This window comes from Alexandromys fortis, unplaced genomic scaffold (genome assembly GCF_014885135.2).
Source record: "Alexandromys fortis isolate MF-2015 unplaced genomic scaffold, M_Fortis_MF-2015_v1.1 scaffold_2_1_26212458, whole genome shotgun sequence".
Lineage (NCBI taxonomy): Eukaryota > Metazoa > Chordata > Mammalia > Rodentia > Cricetidae > Alexandromys > Alexandromys fortis.
The window spans coordinates 12,647,393-12,670,376 of record NW_026067930.1 but is presented as its reverse complement, the minus strand read 5'-3'; the positions used below and the strand labels follow the sequence as shown (position 1 = coordinate 12,670,376).

At 44.1% G+C, this 22,984-nt stretch overlaps 1 long non-coding RNA gene across 3 annotated transcripts in view; it reads left to right on the top strand.

The window, feature by feature from the left end:
* The window catches only part of LOC126503522 (uncharacterized), an 86,064-nt gene extending 64,566 nt beyond the window's left edge, over nt 1-21,498 (top strand). For all 3 annotated transcript variants that reach the window (XR_007592313.1, XR_007592314.1, XR_007592315.1), the window contains exons 3-4: nt 15,772-15,884; nt 16,189-21,498. This is a non-coding gene — a long non-coding RNA (uncharacterized lncRNA). The remainder of the gene's footprint in view (nt 1-15,771; nt 15,885-16,188) is intronic.
* Nucleotides 21,499-22,984: the final 1,486 nt, after the last annotated feature.

Here is a 22,984-nt window from a genome sequence, read left to right as displayed (position 1 = left end):
AACTTTGCCTCTGTCCAGCTCTGTGGCTGTGAACATACCTCTCCCCTCTGTGCCAGTTTTTGTTCAGTATTTAATCACCTTTCAGCCTCTCTGTGTCTTTAATGATCATCCTTTTTCCTTCTTCTTCTTTTAAAATAATTTGTGTTTTTTGAGATAGAGTCTTACTCTTTAGCCCAGGTTGACTTCTTCCTTCAGTTCAGGAATGCTTGGATTACAGGTTTGAACCACCACGTCTGGCCAAGGTAGTCTTATAGATAACATAACTGGATCTTGTCTTTTAAAACCATTCATCTATGCTTTATTTGATTAGACAGTTTAATGTATTTCTATCTAACATCATCACTGATAGGCAGGACTTACTGTTGCAATTTTGCTGTTTTTTCTGGATCCTTTGTGGTTTCATTGCTCCCTGTTTCTTGCACATTCTTCTTTGTAATTTTATAACTTGATCTATTTGTGTGGTTTGCTTTTAATCTCTCCCTCTCGGAGGATCTTGCCACTGTGGAATTTTTCTTTGTGTTTTCCATAAAGTTTACACAGAGCATCTTATCAGAAAGTCTGTTCTAAGCTGATGACAGCTTCAATTGCACACAGTAAAGCTGCACTCTTTTCAAAGCACATTTTGCGTTGTTGGTGCTACGCGCTCTGCCATTGCATATCCACTGACAAATAATTAATGCTAGAGTTATGTCATATTTTAATCTTGCAAATTGTATCCTTGAGTTGAAAGTGACTTCAGTACCACCACTGCAGTATGCTTCTGAACTTGACCATTTCTGCACTTTTCTTGCGAGTTCTGCATGTGTGTGTCTTTGTGCCATTAGTTAGTGTCCCTTGATTTAAACATGAAGGGCTTCCTTTAGTGCTTCTTGTAAGACAAGCCTCGTGCTGAACAGCCCCCTCGTCTTTTCTCTGTCTCAGAAAGCTTTTCTGTGCCCTCCATCTCTGAGAGATAGCTTCCAGGCATTTGATTGGCAGTTATTCTTCCAGTGCTCTGAATCTATCATCCCACTCTCTTTTAATTTTCAGGATTTCTGCTGATAAATCTGCAGACGTTTCTATGACAGTTCACCTGTATATGACAAGTTAGATTTCTCTTGTTGCTGTCAGACTTCTATGTCTTTGCTTCTGATCGTTGATTATAACGTGTCTCAGTAAAGCTCTCTTCACAATAACCAGACTGGGATTCTTTGGGACTCAACTTGATGTTTATTTCCCTTTCCAGTTATGAAATGTTTTCTATGATTTTTTTCTTTCTTTCAACAAGCTGTTATCAGCCTTTCTTTTCTTTCATCTGATTGTGTACTAGAAGGTTTTTGTACTCTATTCTTTTATTGTTTTGCTCTCAACTAATTTCAAATACCTGTCTTTGAGCTCATTGGTTCCCTTTCAAGTCTGCTGTGGAAGTTACCTACGGCATTTTTAGTTAGGCCATTGTGAATTGGTATCAAAGTTTTTGTTTGGTTCTTTTTTTTTTCTTTTAATGGTTTTTGTGTTTGTTTACTTTTGCTCATGTGCTGTTTTCTGATGTCATGCAGAAGTGTGTCTGTAAGGTTGCGTGGTTCACAGAACTTCTTCAAGACAGATGTTTCGGATTCTTCGTCAGGCAGCTCATGGCTATCCATTTCCTTGTAATTTGTTTCTTCAGTGGTATCCCTGGTTCTTCATGATCCTTGTGTTGATGTGAGTCCATCTGAAGAAGTAAGCAGGCTTATATTCTTTATAGATTAGCTTTAGCAAAGAAAGTCACCCACTGGTCAGCTCATTCACACGCAGAATTTGGGCGGGCTGGTTGATAAAGTCTGTGGATAGGATTACTGCTGGAACCATGAATATGACAGGATGCCCTGGTGTCTAGATCATTGTGTAGACAGGTTGGTGTCTTGGATGTGTAGGGGCCATCCTGAAGCCTGGGATCATTTGGATAAGCCCAGAACTTAGGATCAGTGGGTGGAGTCTAAGACCTTGGTCCCTGAGTGTAAGCTAAATCTTGAGTTTGTGAGGGTTCCTTCTATGCTGAACTTCTCCAGGGGATTTTCATTAACTCTACCCTAGGGCCTACATTTGTAGAACTTGACTCTGGAGTGGAGTTCATTAGGGTAGGCCAGGTGTTGGGCTCTGTGTCAAACACAGGGTTCTTTACTCTCTGTCTTCCACAAGAAGGGGAACTCTTTCCAGGGTCATTAGGAGGAAGGCTGATACGGGATAAATATAGAGCTCTCTCTCACACCTTTGAAAGCGTATCATCTTATTTTTCTGTTCCTCTCAGATATGCTGTAACCTTTCTCGTGTATTCCTTAGCCTCTGTGGTTAAATGCTGTTCAAATTGGTCTTCCTGTGATAAACAGGTGCTGAAATTCCTTGTCTTCATCTTGATGGTGCCACTTCTGTCTTCACAGCCCGATTTACAAGGATACATTCATTTGCTTTTGTTTCATTCCTGTCTTCCTCCACTACACTTAAACCTTGGAAAGGATGAAGTCAGTTTTGACTGCTACAGTCCTAGCAACAAAACACAACACAGCAGCACTCTTTTCAGACTATGTGCTGGGCACTGTTGTAAATTCTTCATGTTCTCCCAATTATTTTATCCTTGTAAGACCATAGCAGTAGAGTTACTCTTGCAGCATTCATTTCACAGATGAGCAAACTTAGCAAGGGAAGTTAACTGCTGTGTCCCATTTTCCACTCTCTATGGGAAACGGTGAAAGCATGGTTCAGAACCTCAAGTTGGCTCCAGGGTGCTCGCTCTTAAGCCCTCTACTGTGTTCTAGTGACTTCTCAGCAGCAGAGACTTTGCAAGTGGCTGATACATGAGTCAAAGGGACATCTCTTCTTTAGTCTTTGCACTAGATCCAGAGTTTGGGGGCCTGGTAAAACATAAGGAGCCAGCGTTTGGGGATCTAGCATATCTGACTTGAACTCTGGGCTCTGTAGCTGGTGACTGGAAGCAAACTAACTTCACTGAGCTTTGGCCAGCAGGGGAACAAACGCTCTCTATCCTGTGCAGGATGTTTGTGAGCTGAACTGATGGGCTACAGTAGGTGAGCAAAGAGTGCCAACTGCTTTTTAGGAGTTCTCATTTTTAAGTAGAATGATACTACATCCTTCACTGGTAAGAGTAGATGGAAGGGAGAGGACTTCCTGGGCTGGGCTGGGCTGGGCTGGAATGGGATGGTCCTCACTCAGGTTGACAGGGAGCAAGAATAGGGTCCAGTTGCTGTAGGACTCAGGGGCTTCCCTGAAGTAAGCCCCAAGGCTTAAGTCAGAGTAGCCACTGACTTTTTATTTCTGCACCAAGTATGTAGAGATTTTGGTGATTCCCTGAACACAGCATTAAAGGTCTCTAGGTGTTTTTGCTTCTATGACCATCCAGAGCCCCCAGAATGGCTACTTTCTCCTATCCTTGGCTTTCCTGTCCTGCAGGCTTTCTAAGGAAGCCCCAGATATGCTTTTTGATCCCTTCCAGGAAGTCCAACTAGGTGTTCTGCAATCCCGTTTCTCAGTAACGCTTGCTTCTGAAGACTACTTCCTTCCAGTCTTCGTTTCTTTCCACATCTGCTTTCCAGCGCTCAGGGACAGCTCTACTTCTTTCCATCACTCTTCATTTTCTTCCTCTGCTTTTCTGTCCCTCTGTCCCTCATTCTGGCTTCCAGCTCTCCAAAGAACAGAGGTGCGGGCCTCTTAAAAAGCAGGCTACCTTAGCAGCAGACTCAGTCCCCGGAGATGGGGAAAAAGGACATTTGGCCTTGTGACAGCCGCGGATAGCTGAGTCAGCCTGGGTGCTGGACTTGCTGTTCAGTCATCCCTGGAAAGCCACAGAACCGTCTTGGCCCCAGGCCTGTAAAAGAGAATGTGGCCTCACTGAAAGCTACAGCTCAAGCTGGCCGCCTTTCCACTGGTTTTCTCCCTCTTGGAGTATCGCTCCTTTGCTTCTGAGAATATTCGCAGTCCAGATATAGTAGCGTGTAGTGTCCTACAGATTGAACTCTACTCATTAGTGGGGGTCAGTTCTCAACCTTCATTCTAAAGCTACCTGCTTGCTTCTCTATTACTTTCTTTTCTTTATCACTTGGGTGAAAATGCTCCAGCAAAAGGAATTTCCTAGAGAGGGTTTATTTCAGATCACAGTCCAGGGTCCCAGTCCTTCAAAGGAGGGAAGTCACAGCAATGAGAGCTTGAGGCAGCTGGTTATGTTGCATTTGCAGTCAAGAAATAGAGAGTGGGATGGCCTCATTTAGCTTGTGGTGTCTCCTTTTCATCTGGTCCAGGATTCTTACCCACTATAACCCACCCTTACGGTGACACCCACAATGGATGAATCACCCCACCTCAGTCTAATCAAGATAACCCCCTGTAGGTATGCCCAGAAGCCTATTTTCTTGGTGATTCTGGGTCTCCCGAAGTTGACAATTAAGATGGGCCCCATCAGAACTTCTGGTCCTCTCTCCCTTGTGTATGATTTGGGTGACATTCTAAGTGATTCTGTTCTGGCTTGTTTATCTATAATGTGGGATACTGATTGCTGGTTGCCTTTGGTAACTTGAACTGCTCATTACAATTCTGCAACCCTCCCTTACAAAACTCCACATTCACGCCTTTGCTGTGATGGCATAGCATCATTTGGATAGGATGCAGGGCTTGGCCTTGTGACTTCTTGTGCCCTATGGGAAGTTCTTGGTCTTATCACCCAAGTGGAGGACGGAATGTGCGGGAACTTTCTCTTGTAACTCTCATGGTCATGGCAACAATGTGCCTTTGGGGATGGGAGCGTGATATAGATGCAGAACAATGTTTCCACAAGCCCTGCTTACATCAGCCAACACCTAGCAAACCAGCTGATGGGAGACTGAAGAATAAGCACTTGTTATCATATGCCCTTGAACTTCTTGTTCCCCTGTTCCCACCGCCCTAGTGCTGGGTACCGCTATGCTCAGTGTACCACTCTGTGTTCTATTATGCCCAGTTATTTGGCTCTGGGGAACAAAGTTCAAGGCTTTATGCATTGTAAGGAAGCTTTCTTTCTTTCTTTCTTTCTTTCTTTCTTTCTTTCTTTCTTTCAAAGCCCTTCTGATGGTAACTGGGGCCACCAAAATAATCTAGAATCAGCTCTTTATTTTAAACAAATCAACAAATCTAATTCAATTTGCAGCTTCAGTTCCCTTCTGCCATGTAACCTGATCATCACAGGTTTGAGGGGTTAGAGTGTGGACATCTGTGTCATGTGACCCTACAACCCACATTAGGCACACACTACTAGATTTCTATTCGTCCTTACTGGTATTATAAGCCCTAGTGCTTTACCTGTGACATAGAAATGAGGTAACGTGTCCTCTGATGTTGCCACCACTTCCTCTTTTAGAAAGGTTTGTTGTACTGGGAATATTGCTCTGGGAAACAGGTGCTGTTCCTTGCCGCTGGATAGCAAACAGTGGGTTTATGAGACAGAACAAAGTAGTGTAAGACTCTTAGGTGCCTTTGATAAGAGCCGAGACTCTTCTGGTTGATGATAATTGTCCTGAGTAATTGTGATGGGTGTCCTGCTGTTCCTGTTCTCGCTTGGTAGGTAGAACACAAGGTTTGAGGCACCTCAGAGAGTTCACAGGACAAGGCTAGGACAGCCGGCTTCTGTCTCCCAGGCCAATATGACTCTGTCCTTGTAGCCACAGGACTCTCTGATCTTCCCACACACAATGGATTGGAGGGAAAAAGAAACTTCCTGACCTGACTGATACCTACTTGAAAAAAAAAAAAAATAGCTGGCTTTCATGGGCCAAGGAAACCAAATCTGGCAAGCATGATAACCTTTCGCGGGGCTGAGTTCTGCTGAGTAGCTAGCGGTAGTGGGCTTGCAGAAGACATTGTGATTGGGACAAGGATGTGAATTCCAGAATCCTATGCTAGCCACTCATGAGTGAAGAAAGGGTTTAAATTCCTTCTTGTTAGCCTTTTAGAAAGAAGTTCAGATCTAGATTCTCAAGTCTTCCCATCTGGTGTACGCGGAAGGATGCAGTTTCTGTTACATCGTCGCAGGTTACCCATATTCAGCAACTAGTGGTAACACCCTTCACAGTTCTTCCAGTGTCTGTGCAGCCCTTGAAGATGAATGAAACCTCAGTACTGTGGTAAATGGTGGTGATTCTCTTAGCTGCCAGAGACAGGGTGACGTTTAAGTGAGATGGGATGCACAAAGGGTATGTAACACGACTCAGCTCACAGTGAGTACTCACCAGTTAGAGGGAATGGCATGGACTGCAAGCCAGGTCCTATAAGCTTCCATGAGCTGCCAGTCACAAACTAGACCATGCCCACCACCTGATTTGCACGCTAGGGTTACAGGTGTGCACCACCTCACAAGGCTTACATATTTAAATTGTGGGGCAAAAAAAAAAAATCAAAAGGATAGTGTTTTGTATGCCGTTAATCCCAACACTTGGGAGGTAGAGGAAGGTGGATCAATGTGAGTTTGAAGCCAACCTGGTCTACAGAGTGAGTTCCTGGAAAGAAAGGGCTACAGAAAAAAAATAATGTATGTATTATACACACATATGCAAATATATACATATATGTAAATTACATGAATTGGAAATGGAAAGTTCAGTATCTATAAATAGCGAGCTATTGGAATGCAACATGGCCTTTTTAAAGTCTGCTGGCTGCTGTATGACACAAATGACAGAATAGGGTGCCCCAAATACTCTCAGCCCTTTTTATAATAAATCTGCCCATATGAACTTATCTGCTCCTGTACCATGTAGATGCTAACCCATTCTCTGGAACACAGACCAGTGAGGCTTAGACAGGACAGGATACTAACTAAAATCAATCCAATGAAAAGGATAACCCTTGGATATATTCCCAGGGCTGGCTTTTAGATCCTTGGATTGTAGGTCAGGACATTGTTCTTTTGAGGTAAGGCAGAAAGGGATGAAGTCCTCCGTTAGTGATGAGGGGAATCCAGCTTTAGACCTCTTCCCTTCTAGGGCTGCAGATATAGCACAAGGTGGTAGAACCTTTGCCTAACATACTGAAGCCCTCTGGGTTTGAGCCCCAGTACCAAATACACCAGACACAAACCAAAAAGTCCCAGCATTCTGAGATGGATGTAGGAGGATCAGAAGTTCAAGGTCATCCTGAGCTATGTGAGAACTTATCTCAAAACAGAGCAAAATAACATCACCACCAACAACTCAAAATTGTCTGTACCACAGAGTTCTTGACCTTTCTTTCTGATGGACTCTTCCCACCCCCACATTCTACTAGTGTATTCTGCTAAACATAATGCCACACCCAAACTTGACCTTACACACACACACACACACACACACACACACACACACACACCAGCTTGTCCTTACAAAGGACTCTGAGCACAGAGGACAAGGGGACAGAGCTAGCTGAGTTCTGGATTTTAGACTCTAGAGAGAGGGAAGAGCCCCTGGGAAAGGCAACAGATCCCAGGCCTTCTCATGGGAAAGAGACCTTACTGGAGCCAGCTCTGTCTCCTGGGGATATGGAGTTCTTAGGCCATAATACCAAGCAATTGTCTCATTAAATCTCCTCTGCAGGACCACTGCTATGGCTTTCCACCTATTAGGGCTGTCTTCACATGGGTGGATTCTAAGCGTGTTCTTTTAGAACAGCTTTATTTAGACAGACGTCACATACCATGGAATTTACCAATCCTAGAGCGTATTCTTTTCCTCAAAAAGAAAGTCTGGGCCCTTTAGCTCCCAAGTTCCTGTACCCCTGTCCATCCCAGTCACCAGAACTCATTAGGGCACTTTCTGTTGCTTGTGATTGGCTCACTGGAGCCCCTTTCTGTAAATGGAATCCTACTCTTATAGGACTGGCCTTTTCCACTTAGCATAGTTTTTCAAGGCTTGTTCACGTTGTGCAGGTACCTTGATCTCAGGCTTTTTATATAATGGCAGAAGATTCCCTTTGATGACTTTATCTCATTTTATTCTGTCATCTGTCGATCAACTTTGGGCTATTTCCTTTTTCTAGACTAGATTACTCTGGAGGTTCAGATGCACGTTTTCTCATGGACCTACATTCATCACAGTATATACACATACCTAGGAGTGCAATTGCTGGGCCACAGAGTATGTCTCTGTGGCTTTTTTAAGAGCCTGTCATCCTTTCTCAGAATGCCATTGATATTTTACTGTCCCTCTCAACCTGCCTTCTTTCATTCCTTATTTCCGCTCAGCTTAAACATAAAACATGCACCAAATTTTGTTTTTGTTCTTTTTTTTTTTTTTTTCAAAACAGGGTTTCTCTGTAGCTTTGGAACCTGCCTTGGAACTAGCTCTTGTAGACCAGGCTGGCCTCAAACTCACAGAGATCCACCTGCCTCTGCCTCCCAAGTGCTGGGATTAAAGGCATGCACTGCTACCACCTGGTGAAACATGCTTCTATTTTGTATGAATTTTAAACTCATGCCAAATTAATAAATGTAACTAGTAATAGGTGTGTGTAATGTTGCCTCTTCAGGTGGGGGCAAGATCAACTAGGAGAAAAAAACTACCTTCTGGGTAGAGAATGTTTTGTCTTGTGCTTTGATGCATTTGAGTAATTTCGTATTTTATCAAACATAATTTTTTATAAACTAAAAAATATAATAAAAATGTTATAGGGGTGGGGTACATGCATTTAATCATCTTGAGACACAACTGGCTATTTATTTACCTACCTTCCCATAGACACAGGGCCTGCATCTGGCAGTGAAGGCCAAGTGTAAATAGGCTCCTAATTGACATGATTAACTGTGTCTCACTAGGAGCCTTACTAGGAGCCAGTGGGGAGCAAACAAGGCTGTTTTCTGCTCTCTGAACCTGGCTGAGGTCATGGGGTAGCTGGAGGGCTACTTTGCAGTGGGGATGGGACCTTCTTTGAGTCCAACTGCATTTCCTTTGAACAAAGTTTAGTAAGACTTTTCATCTTTTTCTATTATTGGGTATAAAATGCATCCTTCATCTTCACTCAGAAGAGCGGGAAAGCCAATTCCATTCTGCCTGTGAGTTTTCCAAGGCCCAACTGTGTACTGAAGAGAGAGAAAGCTTCCACGGAGCACAGTAACCCTAAATGTCTGCCTGGCAGAGAAATAGAAAGAAACAAATGTAAGTGGGAGCTCTCATAGAATATGCAGAAATATAAAAATAGACATAAATTCACAGATTAGGACCGAGCAAGCACTATTAGTTAGCCACATCTTAAAAATTGGTATGCAATTTTTGATAGAATTATATTAACTGCGTCATCTTATTTTTTAGGCTAGAAAAAAAATTCATTTGACTAGTAGAAAGTATCAATATGTTCAGTACCATACTTTGCTGGAAGGAAGTACCACACATTTTTTTCTTTTGTATCTTTATTCTTCTTCGATAGTTCTTTTCCCTGGAGATCACGTCTGTATGGCTTATGAATTCAGTTATTAAGAAATTATTTGGATTGTTCTCTTTGATTGAGGGTCCAGTTTAATTGACCCCCCTTCTCTTTAGAGTAGACTTATTCTCACCTGTCTGTGCTCTGTCTTTGGAGCTGGTATACTTTAGGACCCCTAACATGAGGAGGTCAGTCTTGGGGTTTGATTTCCTAGGATCTGAGCAAATGATGGGTCTTCTGTCTTGGTTTCCTCATTAGAAGAATGGGACCTAAAACACCTTCTCCAATGGATTTACCTTTGAGATATGTGTGGGAACACCTTAGACCCATCTGTCAGTTCATTCTTCTTTTCCAACTAACCTTGAGTTCACTGCCTGCCTACCTTGGAAAACAGTGCTTAGCAAGTAGTACAGGATATATGATCCTGGTCACTGACATCTCTAACCTCTACAGAGACTTAGAAGGATATGCTCATGATGTGTGTGTGTGTCTCTGTATGTACATGTGTGCATGCGCACACATATATACACAATGCTGCCTGTGTGAATGCCTATTCGTATCCTGAACCAGGTACAAAAACCACTTGCTTTTAGGCACATATTTAATAGGAAGGAATTGGTCTCTTAGAAGTAAAAAATAGACTGGTGTTTTCCAGGGATGGCCTTCTTGGAAGAGGGAGAGATCTTTGAGGTATTGACAAAAAAGATAACAACACTTCAGCCCAATAGGAAGAATACGTTTTGGAGATTTATGGTATATGGTGGCTATAATTCTTAGTGTCTCATAGTCTTGAACAATGCTTAGAAAAGGGATACTATATTCTTTCCACAAACATGAGAGTCCTATGAGGTGACAGGTATGTTAACTAGCTGGATTTCATCATTCATAATGAATGTATGTAGGTGCTGAATGCTTGTTCATTTCCCAACTGCTCAGACCCAAATGATCATGCAGAAACTGTATTAATTACAACACTGTTCTGTTTATTAGCTCAGGCTTCTTATTAACTAACTCTTATATCTTAAATTAATTCATTCGTATTAATTGTGTCTTGCCACTAGGCTGTGGCTTACTGGTGCTGGCATGTTACTCCTTTGGCAGCTACATGGCATCTCTCGAACTCCACCCACTCTCCCTATATGTCTCTTCCAGACTGGCTATATACTGCCCTACTATAGGCTGAAGGAGCTTCTTTATTAGCCCATGGTAATAAAAACATATTCACAGCATACAGAAGGGACTCCTACATCAAATGTACCTTGTAGCATCATGTCATTCAAGATACAAATAATTTTACCCATCAGATTCATTAAAAGATTTCAAAAGCCTCTGTCCTGTGCATGAATTATGATTGCTCTTGGGACCAGTGACATGGTTCACTTGACAGTCTAGCTGTTCATGGTCTGAGCCCCAGCACTGCATAAAACCAAGCATGGTGGCACCTGCCTGTAATACACTTGGGAAGCAGAGGCAGGGGTATCATAGTCCTTGGTCTGTATAGCAAACTCAAGGCCCGCTATGACTGCATGAGATTCAGTCTCAGACAAAACTAGCTGCTGGAGCTAGTGAGTGTCCATCTCTGATCAAGGGTGAGGCTAGTCGTGGCAAACATCTAGGCGGTATCCGTTTGTCATTCCCTCCCTCAGTTCAGGTTCCTGGCAGCAGGGCTCAGCCTTTAAGCGTTGCCCAGTGCTGTGTTGGAAATTCTCCTTGCCAATCAGGATCTTGAACTTGACCTCAGGTGGAAGTGAACATTGTTTTCTGAGGATGGAGAAGGGACTCAACAGAACATGAGTCACGGTTTTGCAACAATGTTTACCGTTTCAGAATATAAGCCCAGTCATATTTACACAGAGGCTACATGCTGCTGGTTTTCGGCCTCCAATTTACTGGGCACCTCTACACTGCACCCTCCTCCTAAACTGCCTCCCTTGGTCCCTTTGGTACTTTTGATGGCAGTAGGTTTCCTCCTTCAATTTGCCAATGATAATTCAGGAAAGCTTGCTGGCACACAGATACCTGAGCCTACAGTAGACTTGCCAACTCCATGTAGTTGATGACAGTCAGCACATTTTTCAACCACTTCAGTAGAGCCGTTTCCCCATTTAGGTACTATAAACAGCCTGAAATCGATTTGTATTGAAGGCCCTCACATACAAGTTTGAAAAAGCAAACTGAAAGATGGAGATCATTGTATATATTTATAGACCTTCAGATCGATTTATCCAGGGATGCTAGATAGGTTGAATTGGGCGACACATCTTACTGCAGTAAGACATAGCACTTCTGACTAATGCAGCCTGCAAGGTAAGGTCTCACTTGTTGCCCTGGTCAAAGGATGGAGCCTGCTTCGATCCCTGAGAGGGCAAGACTTCTGAGGTCCCATCTGGGCTTTGCATTATGGATTGTTGATGGCTGCAGTGCCCACAGGTGACACCTGACTTTTCTACTTCTTATGACTTCTTCCCTGCTTTAGCTTTTGAAAAATGTTCTTTAGGTGTTGTGGGGTGCCCTTCGGTGTTGAGGTTTAAGGGTTCCTGGATCTGTGCTGAAGCCAGTCTCTCTGCACAGCTTTTTGCAGTGTTCATTTCTCTGTTTTCCAGGTTAGAGTTCTCTGCCTGGCTTTCTGAGTCTTCATTCTCCACCCCTTCTTCCAGGGCTCCATTATTTTCTTTCTATTATAACAGCAAGAAGATGCTTGCTCTGAACACATAGAATTAGACCTCTCTCCACATCAGGCACTCAACACTCCTAGCTGCTGCCACTCACTCTGCAACCTACGGCCATCCTTGGAATATGGCTTTCAGAGGACTCTCCCACAAAACACCCTCTGTGATCCTGATCTCCTCTGTCTGAGCCATATAGGGCCCACACTGTTAAACTTCAGTAGTCTTATTTTGTTGTGTTATCCTTTATTCTTCCATGGGTACCTAATTTTCTTCCTGTTGAAGTCTTGACTCCCTAACTGGATTATACACTCCAGGAATGACTTCCATTTTGCAGTCTCTTACTATGGTATTTTTAGCATTGGCAGGCACTTAAGAAACAAGTTGTCAAGCCAGGCGGTGGTGGTGCACACATTTAATCCCAGCACTCGGGAGGAAGAGACAGGTGGATTTCTGAGAGTTCGAGGCCAGCCTGGTCTCCAAGAGCTAGTTCCAGGATAGGCTCCAAAGCTGAAGAAAAAGCCTGTTTCTGGAAAAAAGAAAGGAAAGAAGGAAGGGAGGGAGGGAGGGAGAAAGAGGCAGACACAGAAAGAGAGAGAGAGAGAAAGAGAGAAAGAGAAACAAGTTTTCAGGGTTGCTTCGCTTGATGGTATGTTGATTAAGGAGTAGAAAAGGAAATCGGAAGCAGTCATCTAAGGGTCACATGTTCATCTCTTCTGTCCAGCCCTCTCTGCCTTCCACCTTCCAAGCCAGGCCTCCTTAGTCCATGACTGTGATTTGGTACATACGTATAATGCATGATGATTAAATCAGGGCAATTGACCTTTCCAACCAAACTTCACTTGAGGAAAACCATTTAAAAGTCCACATGGGCCACAGATTTACAGTCTGGTGTCCTCATTGTCCAGATGAGTGGATTTAGAATCATCTCTGAGATAACGACTGTGGGTGTATCTTTCAAAAATTTTTATTCTTGTTGTTAATTCAGTGTGTTAGCAATTAGATGCATGTATATAATGTATTCTACTTACCTCTCCCTCTGCCTTCTCTTCTCCCCACCCCTGTGAACTCTCCTCCCTCCTGACAGGTTCTTTTCTTAAGTTCATGTTTTTGTGTGTGTGTGTGTGTGTGTGTGTTGTTGTTGTTGTTGCTGTCGTCATTGTTTCTCTTATGGCACTCCGAGTTTAATCTGGGACATCTGAGTGACCACAGGGATGGAACTCCACAGTGCACCGGCTATGATAACAATAGGTGTTCGTTTGATGATTGTCCCCTCTTCCTGAGAATCCATCAGTCATCAGTAGTTAAGCAGGGAGGGGTGGACCTCATAAGACCCTCCCCCATCCATCAGTAGCTGTTGACAGATCCCGTCTTGCACAGGCTCAGGGCAGGCAACCTCAGCTGCTGTGAGATCATGGTTACAACGACTGTGTCACACCACACCCAGAAAATGGTATTTTATGATCCTCCTTTCATCTCTTAATGTTCTCAACACCTTTCAGCCTTACCACATGAGGGACCAAGCTTGTAACCAACGAATCATTTCAATCCATAATAATCCAGTTTGGGTGCTATGGGTACCCTTGATTCATAGGAGACACCTACCTTGTCCTGCTATTGGCCCTGGCTTGCTTTCTTCCCCTGCCCTCTTCTATTTCCTGTTAGTAGATGCTAGGCAGAACCATTCTGGTTTTCTGATGAACACCCTGCACCCGAGCTGGGGCCTGTGGGAGAGTCTCCCTTGTGTGAACCCTGCAATGATGTGAATGAGTCATAACTCACAGGCACATTTAGTTTCATGATTGTTGTCATATTGTTTTCCAAAATGACTGTGCTGACTTACACTTCTATCAGCCATGCTCAGTGGTTTCTGTTTCCACATGGTCTCTGCAGCACCTGGTATAAGACATGTGCACTCACTGCTGTGATCATGTTAGGGCACTGAACTGGCCCTTGTGTTAGATGCTTTGCTTCACATAGAAAAATCTCTAGTAAGAAGAAATACCAGGTAGGCAGACTATCTTCTATTAGAGAAGACAAATCTTTCCAGAAATTCTATATAGACTCCCCCTAAGCCTGTGTTATTGTGTAGCTTGGAACAGGTATCCTCCTAGCCATCCCCATCAGAGATGACAGGATTGCTATGTCTACTTGAAGCCCAGGTTAACGACTCTTCTGATTGGCCAGTACTTCTTTTGAGCACATGCCTATCTGCTCTAAACCCACACAGATCTAGGGTTCCTTTTAATAGGAGAGCAGGAACTGGCTGGCTACTCAGCAATCAACAGTCTACATCAGGTTTTTGTTTTGGCTGATTCCCGAAGTGCACACTGCCTGTTCTGCACAAGCAGTCTCCCCTGGATCTGTACACTTAACCATTTCTAGAACTTAGAAGTGGTGCGTTAACCAGCACATCCCATTTCCCCGGGGAATAGATCTGTTTAGCTCATCTTAGAAACCTAGTGCTCTTTAGAAATGTTTCCTGCCCGGCAGACGTCAGACCTGTTCCCGCTCCAGCTGTTTAAGCTGGGGTTTCTGCACGCTCCCAATGAAAGGGGGTAACAGAAAGTTTCAAGGGCAGAGCACCCCAACTCTGGCCCTATGCCATGACAGGTGGGGAGGAACAGCTGTCAGGGGCCAGAATCTCTGTAGGTCGCTGCTTCCTCCTTCTCATCCACTACGTGGATGCTTTAGTAATCCTTGCGGTTTTCCTTCTGACCAAAGGGGGAAAACACTAATTTTTGAATGAAACCCCATTGTTAAGAATTTGTTGACTACTTGCCCTCTATGAGGCAGCTTGGAGGGAGAATGTTTCCTTCCTGTGATCTCATAGAAGTCACCAGACAATTCTCCAAGAGCCCGTCTGTGTCGTGGCACCTGCTTCCAAGCTGGGTTCTGTGGTAGAGTGTTTGCTCAACACGCACAAGGCCCTGGATTCAATGCCCAGTGCCCAAGTGAAAAAGAACTTTCTTCCTGGCATTTATTAGCAAGGTGCTTTTAAGCATGTAACATCCCTGAGATATCCCTCGGCATTATTTGTGCACCGTAGATAAGTGGTATGTTTCAAATACTCAATGAGTTGCTAATATAAAAGACTTTGCCTGTACTCAAATATTAGATACTTTTTATAATATCAATTTAAAAAATAATGGAAAAACTGGGAGGCTCAGAGGCATCAGCTTATGAAGCTTAGCAGATAGCTAGCTCTGATAAACAGAGCCACAGCTAAAGCCCAGAGTATCTCCCCCAGAGCAGAACTTTTAAGCATCCTATTGACTCTGGGCTAGAGTGTTCCTAGAAACAGTATTCTGCCTTCCTTTACAGTCCCACTCAGCCACACTTTTTATACAGAAGAATCTCTGCCACTGACTACAAAGACAGGGCAGTGCTTCCAAGACCTGGTCCATATCTGATGTTCACCTGAATCAGAGCCACACACCTAGGTGGTGACTCATACCAGACACAGGAGCACCTACTAAACATTTCCCATGCCAAGCTGAACTCTGAAGAAGAGGCCACAAGGCAACAAGGATGCTGCTGGTTCACGGACCCATTCTGAGTGTGGAGGAAGGCCCTGGTCCCCCTGATCAACCTTTCTCACACAGCTTACAGTACCTGACACTATCTAGAGCACCAAGTGATTGTGCACACAGTTCAGCTTCCTGAGCATTCTGGGATATGTGATGATAACAATGACCCTGTCTTATTTTTTCAGATGAGAAGCATCTACTTAGAAATGCCAAGTAACTCAGCTGATAAATAGCAAAGACAGAAGTCTTCAGGCTGGAGGCAATTCTGTGAGACAGTTGAGCCCTCCAGAGCGGGTAGGTAAGTGTGCACCTCCCAGAATGCAATGTGCCCAGAGCTGGGAATGATTGAGGTATTGAATGGCCAGTGTTATTTCCTCTGACCTCCTAATCCTGGATTCTAGAATGGTTTTCAGGATAGGGTCTCTTTTCTTCTCTGCATTTCTTCTCAGCCCTGGCTGTCCTGAAACTCTCTTTGTAGACCAGGCTGGACATTAACTCACAGAAATCTACCTGCCTCTGCCACCCAGTGCTGGGATTAAAGGCATGTGCCACCACACCCTGTTCTTTAATTCCTTTTTAAAATTTGTTTTGCTTTTTTGTAGGAGATTGATAGACCTACACAGAAGATAGATCCAGCCGTGCTGTTGGCCCTACAAGAAGAAGACACTCTTTCCAGAAGACATAGAACATTTCTGAACCTGGGAAAGATGCCTGGAAACTGGGAGAAGAGAGAAGAGAGCACTTCGCCATCCTGCCGAGGCATCTCCCACCATACTCAATACTTTTCACCAGGTCACTGCTGAGCTGTTCTCGTTCAGTCTTGGTTTGATGGAACAATAGTCTGAAATTTTTACTTTCAATTAAACTCACTTGTTGAACCACCTCTATCTTCAAATGATTCTATTAGGATGGCTAATTATAGCTATTGCTACAAGGCATTATTTGCACTCAATTTCAGCTTAGGCAATGTGGTTCAAGTGTTTTATATTTTCACTCTCCTGAGTTATGTGTAATCATCATCCTCTTACACTACAGGCTTCAAATGAGCTATTTTTAGAAACCCAAATCAAAACAGCAATTTTGGTGGTGACCATATCTGGTCTAACCTTAAGTGCTGGTAAAAACAGTCAAAGACACAATTTAAACACACAAATGTAATGATTCAAGGACAGGACCCATATATGACAGAGAACATGTACCTGGTGTGGTGAAGGAGACAATAACTAATAAAATACAAGAGGCTGAAAACCACACCCACTGGGAATATTTCACCTGGTGTTTCAAGTCTTCCCTCACCTGCTGATAGGTCATCTCATGAGTCTATGAAAAGACTTGAGAACCCAGCAAAGTACAGGAGGTCTTGTTTCACAAAAGAGTCTTCGGGTCTTCTGGGCCCTTATGACACATGCCAGACCTTTCAGGGAGCCACAAGAATGGCTCAGTTCTAAACCACTGTAATTCATGGGTAGGCTTTGCTCGCTGAGACCTGAGCCATAGGGTTTTCCCCATTGATGAAGCTCAGGACCACAGGGGTCACTGGCTCTTCTTCATATGCCTGAGGTGAGTTTGCCTTGCCATATGGCGTGGAAACTCTGGCCCTTAGTCTGTACATGATGTGGTTGCGCGAGAGGTCATAATTAATAGGTGTGAAAAATGCTAGCAGCTGTACCCCAACGGTATCTGAGGGTGCTGTGTGCCTCCACTCCTGAATGCTTTGCTTACGTGTTCCATGGGTTGAGCAGAGTTTTATAAGATTAAGCCCAGACTCCACCATACGTTTCTCTTAATGGAGATGCTAAGAACACGCAGCTACACCTCTTCCAGTGTTTGCTTCCTACCAGCTGGGTCTTCTGGTGACATGGCGCTATGCAATAGACGTTCGACCCATTCCTTTCCCTTTTTATGGAAAATGCATAATTTTTGGGGGGTGTGATAGTGCACACATGTGATTTTAGTTCTTGGAAAACTGAGGCAAGAAGATCAAGAATTCAAGACAAGCCTGGGTTGTAGTGCAAAACCCCATCTCAGAACAACAAAAACATAATTGTAGAGGCTGTGAACTCCAAGTGAATATCTAGATGACACACTCATACAATGGGTGCAAAGAAAATGGAGAAGATTTCATTGGCAAAGTGTACCTGGCCAACTGATGATATGAATTAGTGAGTAAGTCACGGGGATCTTGCTGTGGTTAATAGCTGACTTTCTTGATTGCATGTGTTAGAATCTCTTGTAGATCAATGCAGATCAATCCAAGTTGCCCTCTCCCTCCCCATATTTTGTGTTCTCAGCACTTAACACCATATATATTCACAACTAGTAAACTTTCAAGAGTGTGTCAACGTACCTTACGATTCATAGATCCTTGAGGAAAGGCATAATGTGGGGAAGACTCGGACACAAATCCCTTGGCCTCTTATATTCAGCTTATGGAAACTCCCTTCTTCCGGGGGCTTCCCTGAGGAGCCAGGCTGGGGGTACACACACTCCCCAGAGAACTGGTTGAGTTCTGATTATACCAGCTGTTCCATTACCCTTCTGTGATTGGCATACCTCTCCTCCATCAGAAATGCACCAACTGAGAAGACTTCACGTTCTGGATAAATGGCACTGGGAGGCCTTAAAAACAGAGATATAATTTTCTCCCCCGTATTTCTCTACTGCAGTTCCCCGGAAAGGAATTAGGAAGTAGAGGTTTTTAGGTTGAGTAAGCCAGTAAGGACATTATTAACCTTTCCCGCTCACGCAATTAATATCCATTTCCTATTGATCTTAGCACGCTGGAAGCACATCTGGCAATGTTGCTGTGTCCCCAGCAAACATCTGAGCTTCAGGTGTGTTCACTTTGGTTTCACATAAGCAGTCCTCTGCCGTCTAGCTTCCGGCTGTGACTAATTTCCCCGCAATATTTTAAACTTAGAGAAGTATGAAGAACATTGGCTCCCTACCCTCATCACTTAAAACTGGGTGTGAGCCATCCCCCCCAATCCATCAGCACCTGAAGCAGGTGGGCAAGCTGGTTCTGGGGTTGTAAGAGTGGGACCGCTGCCCCTGTCCCTCACCGGCTGCAGCACTTAGGAGAGTAGGCCCTGTGCTTCACCTGGGCAGCACAGTAGAATCGTTCTTGTTGAGGTGTGGGTGAGCCACCCCCAAAGTTGTGAGCTTAGGAGAGCTATTCCCATTACTCACCTGTCATGTGGCAGCAGGGGTGGGGGAAGAGATGCCCACCCAGTCAATGCCTGAGGCAGGTGGTAGACCTAGTCCCTGAGGTCATAAGAAGGAGAGCTGTCTCTGTCCCCATCAGCTACCACACTTGGGAGAGTGGCTTGGGCAACACAGCAGAGCTGGCCCTGAAGGTGTAGGGGTGGGAGAACCTACCCTGAGGACATGAAAGCCTGAGAAACAGCCCTGCCCCTTGCTCATTACTGCAAGGGATGAGCTAGCCAGGGCAATGCTGGAGAGCTCATCCTGGTGGTGAAGACAGAGGAGAGATGTTGGGCCGACCAATCCTACAACTAACTGCCCAGACTCAGAACCAGGGTTATGTGTTGGTCCACCCCAACAGCCACCCAATCTGTGGTCTGCTGGAGCCAGGTGGGGTATGGTATTAGTCCTGTGGACCCTGGGCTGCAGAATCTCCATGACTCAGGGTCACACTGGGATGTCCATAAAGAATCCCAATGAGGACCCAGTGTCAGTGATATAGCAGAGACTAGGGCCGCAAACCAGACCAGTGATTGTTTGCAATGAATGCCTGCGTGGAAAAGTAGAGGTGAAGGGGTTTGTTGTGTGACTCACTGTGTCACACTGCAGTTCCCATGACAAGACTGATTTTTCTTTTCTTCCTCTCTTCAGTTTTATTTTATTTCATTTTGGAGGGGGGGGTTTGAAGGGCAAAAGGCAGATATGAAAGGACAGGAAAATGAATTGGATAGAAAATATATAAGAGCAATTGTTCTACATAACTCTGTCATTCTGCAGCCCTCCACACCCACAGGGTTGTCGCTTTAAGGTGTCTTCCATTTTTCCCACCCATGATTTTCTGCCGGTGACACCTGGGCTGTTTCATAACTTTTCAATTAAATGTTGATGTTTCCTTTTCTCTAAATCATTATTAACAAACTAAAAAAGGTAACTGCCTAACTTTTTTCCTTCCAGTAGGTAAAGTTTTCCTTCTAGCATGTTCTGTCTCCAGAAACAATGACACAAATAGAACCACTGTATTAAAGGATATGCATGCTGTCAAGCTATGTGTGTATTTGTGTTTAGATTAATAGACGTTTTTCCAGGGTAGGTATGGCTTTGTCAGGGAATCCACTGAGTTCTTTTTTTCCCTCACACTATCTTATTACTAATATCTTGCACTGCTGTACTCGATTTCTTAGAATTTATATGGCAATATTGGTGCCAAAGTTCATTACATTGGGAGTAAGTAAGCTTAATTAATGCATAGTGTTGCATAAATCTACCATCACTGGATCATAAGGGAACTTTCACTACCTTAGAAATACACCATACTCCAGGGTGTCCATCCTTCTCTTCCTTCTTTCCTTCCTTCCTTCCTTCCTTCCTTCCTTCCTTCCTTCCTTCCTTCCTTCCTTCCTTCCTTCCTCCCTTCTTTCCTTCCTTCCTTCTCTCTCTCGTCTTTGTTGTTGTTTTGTTTTTGTGGAGACAGGGTTTCTCTGTGTAGCCCTGGCTGTCCTGGAACTTGCTCTGGTTTCGAACTCAGAGGTCTGCGTGCCTCTGCCTTCCAAGTGCTGGGATTAGAGGTGTGCACCACCATGCCCAGCATCCCTTTTAACTCTTATCAAGGACTGGGCCTTTTACTATCTCTTGAACAGGTTTGAGACTATCACATGGTTGGAGGTCACATAATAGGTAGCCTTTTCATACCTGCTTTGTGCATGTGACTAAACTATTGATTGATGTTCTAGAGTCTAGATGAGCTAGAGTTGCCCCATCTTGTCTGCCTTCAAATCTGTGCATCAAGGAATGAAGCTACTACTATAAACATCTATACTGAGTAACGTTTTCAGCTCATTTGTGGAAATTCTAAGGAGGACAGAATCTTAGGTAAAGACAATGTTGAGTTTAAAGGTTACTGCCAGACCCTCTTCCAAACTGCTGTACGGTCCCCACTAGCTGTGAATTGAGAGCCTCAGTGACACGCACTGGGGAGGTAACTCAGCCCTACGCCACTCATGCAGCATTCTCAAAGTCCTAGGTTTGACCTTAGGAACACATCAATAAAATTTCACTGAGTCTGGTGGTGCAGACCTGAAATCCCATCTGTCCGAGCAGCTGTGGCAGCGGGATCACAGTTTCAAGTCCATCTTGAGTACAGGAAACTCCTGTAGTTCCTGCCAATGTTCTAGATTTGGGCTATATTGATGGGTGTGTAGTGGCATCGCCATATTGTTTTAGTTTGTGTTTCCATGGCAACAGATAGTGTGGAGCATCTTTCATATTTTATTTGCTTCTACCTTTCAGTGAAGTATCTGCTTAGATCATTCTCTTGCCTGGTTTTTATTTGCTTTAATTTAGGTGCTCATTTTCTTTTCCTAAGTTTTAAGAATGATGGAGGTGGGTCTTGTATCTTATCTGTTGATTTCATTGGTTAATAATAAAGAAACTGCCTCGGCCCTCATAGGACAGAAAATTAGGTAGGCGGAGTAGACAGAGGAGAATGCTGGGAAAAAGAAGCTGAGTGAGTGAGTCGCCATGATGCTCCCACTCCAGACAGACGCAGGTTAAGATCCTCTCCGGTAAGCCAGCTCATGGGCTACACAGAATATTAGAAATGGGTTAGAACAATATGTAAGAGCTAGCCAATAAGAAACTGGACCTAGCCGGGCCAGGCAGTGTTTGAAAGAATACAGTTTCCGTGTAATTATTTCTGGGTATAAACTAGCCATGCGGGCGGCCGGGTGCCGGGGACGCAGCCCTGCCGCTCCTATTTCAACATAAGAAGACCATTCTTGTATATTAAAAATAATTTTTTGCATTTACTAATTGTGTATTATGTGGGCATGTGCAAGCCATTGCATGTATTTAGAGTTCAACCTTAGTCGTCAGACTTAGAGGTAAGTAAGCAACTTTACCTACTGAGCCATCTTACTGGCCTTCTACATTTAAAAATGCATTTTTAGTTTTGATGTAAACATACTTAGAAATAAGCATAGCAATGTATGAATTTTGGGGGGGCACATTTTGATTTTTGAGGCATATGCAGGGTGCCTGGGGGTGCAGCAGCTATGGTAGGCCTATGAGGTGATGAGCCATGAAACTAGCATAGGAGAAGAGAGGAGACAGAGTTGCTTTAAGTTGGGCTTACTCCACTGAGGAGTGGGGGTGCACACCTTTACATACAGTACTTGCGGGGCAGAGGCAGGTGGATCTCTGTGCTGTTGAGGCCAGCCTGGTCTGTAGAGTGAGTTACAGGACAGACAAGGCTACACGGAGAAACCCTGTCTCAAACAACAAAAGTAAAAAAACCAAACGAAGTTGGCTATCTCTTACTTGCAGCTGAAAACATTCCTAACATATATTCAGATTACCTGCACTGTGAGGGGCAGCCTGAGCTCCTGGGTTTCAGCACAGAGTCGCCCATGTGACCTTGGATAGTCTCTTAGCTTCTCTACAAAGTCTTTGCTCATCAGTGTGATGCTGAATGAGGGTGCAATGAACACTGAATGAGGGACAATGGCACTATTTATGTCATGAGTGCCAATCTCGTTAAATGACGAAATGCTTATAAAAAGGTTGGAACCTTGCCTGACACACAGCAAGTGGCTGTGGAAGGGCTTGCCAAATGGAAGGAAAAGAAAAGCAGTTATGGTTTTAGGCTTTGTTGTGCACCTTGATCCATCATCAAGGGGAACCTGGACCCCATTCACTACTGAGGCCCTCAGAGCATGAAAGCCCCCCAAAACTCTGTCTCAAAACACCCACACTAGCAGTTTCTTTTTGACACAAAAGACTCCTTAGAGAACACTGGCTTGTAAAAAAGAAGGGCTGTGACCACCAAGTCATGTCCCTAGATGACCAAGATAACCAAACTTGCTCATGCAAATGGATTCAAGTTTCTCCTGGCAACCCTTCTGGAAGGCTCTAGAAGTTTTGAAACTCCTTTTTGAAAGGGTCTTTCCATTCTAGTGGCCTTTTTTCTTCTCCTCCCATCTTAAGATTTCTTGTCAGAGGTAGAGTGGGAGGAGGATTAGTGCCCGCGTTCTCTGCCCTTTGTGTGCAGTGAGGGATCAAGCTGCTGGTCATGTGTGAAGGAGCTGACGTGACCTGGAATGTCCCTTTCTGTTACCCCAATGGCCAGCCTTCAGAGAGGTCACTTGGAGTTGAGCAACGACTAGGCATTATTTTAAAATAGTTCTAGAACAGGAGGTT